At 44.0% G+C, this 5,064-nt stretch overlaps 1 long non-coding RNA gene across 1 annotated transcript; it reads right to left on the reverse strand.

Annotated features, from left to right (window-relative positions):
• Nucleotides 1–1,165: 1,165 nt before the first annotated feature.
• Nucleotides 1,166–3,436, reverse strand: LOC119267405. The gene is made up of 5 exons (XR_005132446.1): nt 2,298–3,436; nt 2,152–2,222; nt 1,799–1,965; nt 1,497–1,529; nt 1,166–1,405 (listed from the first exon to the last, which is right to left on the reverse strand). It is a non-coding gene; the product is annotated as an uncharacterized LOC119267405 (long non-coding RNA).
• Between the last annotated feature and the right edge of the window lie 1,628 nt (nt 3,437–5,064).

Consider the following 5,064-nt stretch of genomic DNA (forward strand, 5'->3'; position numbering starts at 1 on the left):
AAGCAAATAGTGCTTCTGGTCGTCCGTCATAAAAAATACCCTCGAAGTTGGCAAAATTTACCCACCAATGCCATCCGTAAGTGGCAAAAAACGGTTCACGCATCGCATTGTTAGTTCGGGTTTATATAAGCCGAGATCCCCAAATATAACATGAAGATGGCTCAGCGCAGTGGCCAGCGCTGCACGCTTCCACCACAGAGACCAGGGTTCGATCCCCGCCTGCCCACCTTTTATCTCTTTTTTTTCGTCTCGCAAGCGCGCCTACTCCTCCCGCACACATAGGCCGGCCCATGTGCAGGTTGCAACGCCCCTGCTTTTATTTCATTTTTTGCCTTTCACGTTCTTATTTCTGTTTTAGTTTTTTCTTCTTTAAATTTATTCGTGATTTCCAGGGAAAAAATATTTCAAAAAAAGTCTTGAAAAATTATAAACTGTTTGTGAATTAAAAAAAACATTCGGAAAATCATAAAATGATCATGATTTCAAAAAATTGTTCACATATTATAAAAAACTATCACGGTTTCAAATAAATTTTCAGGAAAAAAAAATGTTCATGATTTTTTAAAAATATCCAGTATTCAAAACATATTAGGGAATTTAAAAAATGTCCATTAAAGTTTGGAATATGTTCACAAAATTTTATCACCGACATTTTTTTCGTTATGACGCGTTAGAAAATCAAGTCGTGATGAGACCATCACATTTTTTATTTTTAAAATGACTTTTTAAAAGTCTCTTATCTCGTCATGACATCACCCAGACATACTTTATGAAATTACATTCTAAAAGTCCTTATCTCATCCTGGCATTTGGTTCATAATTTTTTTCTATCTATCGCACGTGCATAATCTAATAGCTTTTCTCCCGTTGCAACGCACGGGCATATTTGCTAGTATATTTCTAACTATATATATTAAAGTTTGAACCTTAAAGGACCTTGGACTGTTGGCAGGTCATGTTCACAATTATCTTGTACAAATTTTCCCAATGGTGTTTTTTTCTTTCGAAACCATGTGCCACGGTATCCTGCAATAATCAAGATGAAGTAAGAATATGTATTTGTCTACTATTGAAACTTCTAATAGTTGACTGGCGATGAGAAGCATTTGTTTCTGTAGTTCATCATATAACAACATTATGGCACTTCAATAAGAAACAAAAGAACACACAACTTCAATTGTGTCCTTCTGGTTTAAAAAATTTCAGGAATTACTTTTGCAAAATGTGGCAACCCCAGATCAAACCTGTTGTTAGCAATTGGACATGCTCCTTCTGGACTCTAAACCTTATGAACCAATGCACCTTGACTATGACAGAGGCGCAGATCAGGGTGCTTGAGTAACTGCTTGTACGCCGTTTCATATAACTTTGTCTCCATTTACGTCAAGGTCAGGTTATGAAGTTGCTGCCGAATTGATTGTATAGGTTAGTAACCGTAGAGGAAAACTACTTAAGAATTCTAGCAGGTCAGAACCTTCAACATAAGAAGAATGAACCTGAGAAGGGATAACCTCCGGTAGATCGAATACCTGAAAAATGGATGAAGTTTTGAAGGAGAACATATCATGTGCACATACTAATTTTCAGATTCAGATCTATCTTCCATGTTAGATTTTATATCATACATATACACTGCCAGAAATCAATCTCACACATATGACACAATTCAGTGACTCAATTCAGTATCATCATCGCCACACAGATTTTACATGGATTTCACTTCTATGTGTTGGAAGATTAATGCCGTGGAAAATATGTAGATCAGTATTAAGATATGTTTGCACCAATCAATACTAACCTATAGGCGTTGGATGTGCTAGCCTGCTGATCTTGTTTCGCCGCTTTACATATATGCACAAATCAGTGACGTGCACGATGTTTATGCTATGGAGATGGATGTGAGCCCATCGTCTGCAATTGAAGCTGCTTAAGAGTTCACACTACTCCTGGCCGAACACGCAGCAACTGCCATATATAGACCAAGAGAAATGGATATCTTTTAACTCACACAGATAAAGCTTGAGGTATGATATATTGAGAAGAGACAATAGATGGGGGGTTAATTACTATTACTGGTAGAGAACAAATTTATTTAAAGGAATGATTGTGATAATGTAAGCTATAAATTGTATTATATTTTTACAAATATACCTGCTGTATATACTCGTGTACCATGAGCAACCGACATAGACTTCACTTCATGCTTATACACACGCCTGCATCTGTGGTAGTATTACACTGTGGGAATAGATATGTACATTGTGAATATCATTTGTATATAATAGATGAGTGCATACCTCAACATGAATTTATGAAGGTTTTGATTTTCCTGGTCTATTGAACTGGATGGTAGCAGCTGTTGCTTGCAGAACAACGCGTCCCAGCAGCGCTGACTTGAACAATCCAGGTTGTGTGATATTTCCATGTCCTATTGCGCCTAGAGTGTTGTGCCTCATGTGGTATTGCTTTCTTAGTCGATAAGTTGTACTATATAATATATATTGTACAGACCACTTTATGAGAAATAAAGAAATATAATTCTACAATAATTAGTTTTAAGAAAACTCAAAAAAAGGAGATGTGTTGAGAAGTGAAACATCTCGTACCATGTTGAGCGCCCTAAATTTTCAAAGCAGATTTATCTTCCAATTAGAGAAAGACATAGGCTGGGCTGCACGTGCAGCTGTTTTCGGGATCCTTGGACACCAACTTAGGTTGCTCCTGTCGATCGCTGATGTGCAGAACGCAGAACCAAAAAAACATGCACCTCGCTCTGCTAATCTGAAAGTTGGACGCCATACTGCTCTCCAACCATGATGGAGAATCCTCTGAAGTGAAACATCTCGTACCATCTTGAGCGCTCTAGATTTTTAAAGCACTTTTATCTACCAATTAGAGAATAGCATAGGCTGGGCTGCACGTGCAGCTGTTTTCGGAATCCTTGGACTGCATCTTAGGCTACTCCTGTCGATCGCTGATGTGCACAACGCAGAACCAGAAAGCATGCACCTCGCTCTGCTAATCTGAAAGTTGGACGCCATACTGCACTCCAACCATGACGGAGAATCCTCTAAAGTGAAACATCTCGTACCATCGTGAGCCCTCTAAATTTTCAAAGCACTTTTATCTGCAAATTAGAGAATAGCATAGGCTGGGCTGCACGTGCAGCTGTTTTCAGAATCCTTGGACTGCATCTTAGGACAATTTCTGAAGATTTGCAATATGGGAAGAATGCGAGATCGGCAAAAGAGAAAAGGAAGTTGCAGCACTGGCCTGTGACGGCTTCATCCTCGGCCATGGCCTTGAACAGACGACGGACTGCAGCAGAGGTGGGAACGCACGGTGCGGTCAAACACAGTATTACTGAGCCATCAGCAGCATGAGGAAGTATTTTGCGGCGGCGGCGGCGGCATCGTGGGTTTTGCGGGATGGCGGTCCGAGGAGGCATGTGCGGGGAAAGAGATACTATGTGGGGATCTAGCATCCAACAACCTGGGAAGTAATAGGAGAGAACGCTCAGATTTTCCGTATTTTTTCTTTCTGATGAATTACGGGAGAGGCCTATGTGAGTACGACTCACACAAAAATCTTGTGATCAGCCCAAAATCTTTTTCTTTTCTTTCAAACATATGTTTTTTCTCTAACGAACCTATGACGGGAGAGGCCTAGATGAGTACGACTCACACAACAATCTCGTGACCAGCCTAAAATCTTTTTTTTTCAAACATCTGTTTTTTTTCTAATGAACCTATGACAATTTTGGAAGATCTAGACCGTAATAATTAGGTCCCACCAGATTAACGGCTGTTAATTACTGATTAACGTGGGGATTCTTAGAGAGACTGTAATTAGTATAGGTATAGATTAGTATTAGTTTAACTCCTAATCTAGGTTTGACCAGGGGCAGGGCCCACATGGTCAAATGGGTCAAACCGACCGGCGACATGATGCCGGCGAGGCTAGACGCGGTGGAGCAGCGCGGGATTCCTCCTCCGGCGACCAAATGGACGGCAGAGGGCATCTACGTGTAGCTGGGAGCGAGCCGCGCCGGGTGGTGCTAGTGGTTGGGCTCGGGGTCACTGGAAACGACGCCGGTGACGACTTTGGCGGTGGCCGGAGCTCGGACGAGCTCAGACTCGTCGCTAGGAGGCACGGCGAGGTGCATGGGGCAGTGCTATGGGCTGCTTGGGTTGCGGCGAACGTGATGGCGTGCTCGGAATCGAGCCAGCGTGGCTGTGGCCACGACGGCGACGTGCGGAAGCGGCGGCGTATGCGGGCGAGCTCGGTGTGGTCGTTGTGGTGCATGAGAAGGCAAACGGAGAGGAGGAGGAGGAGGTAGCAGGGCTCACTGCGGTGCTGACGGCGAGGTCAGGGGCGAGCTGGTGCAGGCGTGACGGCGAAAGGGATCTCCGGCGGTGATCGGTGAATACGAGGCTGTTGCGGTGGCTCCAGGGTAGGCGAGCACTCGAGGCTCGGCTAGCTTGGTGAAGCAGACGGCGGCGAAGCTTCTGGACACGGCGAGACGGCAAGGAGGCGATGGTGGCTGCGGTTTTCACGTCGGCACGAGCACGGCAGCATCGGCCATGGTGGGGGAGAGCGAGGGAGAGGAGCAGGGGGAGAATGAGGTGTCGGGGTGATCGAGCGGGCGACGTGGAGGTCGACCAGCGCGTCCAGGGGCGAAGCGGCAAGCAGCTGGCACCGTGGTAAGCTCGGCGGCGACGCGGTATCCCTCCTCTGCCTACTGGCAGAGGTAGGTGATGACTGGCACGGGCCAGATGAGCCGGGCCAGACAGGTAAGTGGCCTCTGGCCTTTCTCTCTCTCTCTCTCTCTCTCTCTCTCTCTCTCTCTCTCTCTCTCTCTCTCTCTCTTTTCTATCTAATTCAGTTTTCTATTTTTCTGCAGGTTTGTGGCTTTTTCTAAAAATACCTAGGCACTTTCAAAAATTACGAAACTGCTAATGGCCACTGTTTGGAATAAATCCAACATGGAACATTTCAGTTTAGGATTATTTGAGCATTTAAAATATTTACTAGCATTTAAATGCCCAAATTTAAATAACTAAT

The sequence above is a fragment of the Triticum dicoccoides genome, chromosome 1A, assembly GCF_002162155.2.
Source record: "Triticum dicoccoides isolate Atlit2015 ecotype Zavitan chromosome 1A, WEW_v2.0, whole genome shotgun sequence".
Lineage (NCBI taxonomy): Eukaryota > Viridiplantae > Streptophyta > Magnoliopsida > Poales > Poaceae > Triticum > Triticum dicoccoides.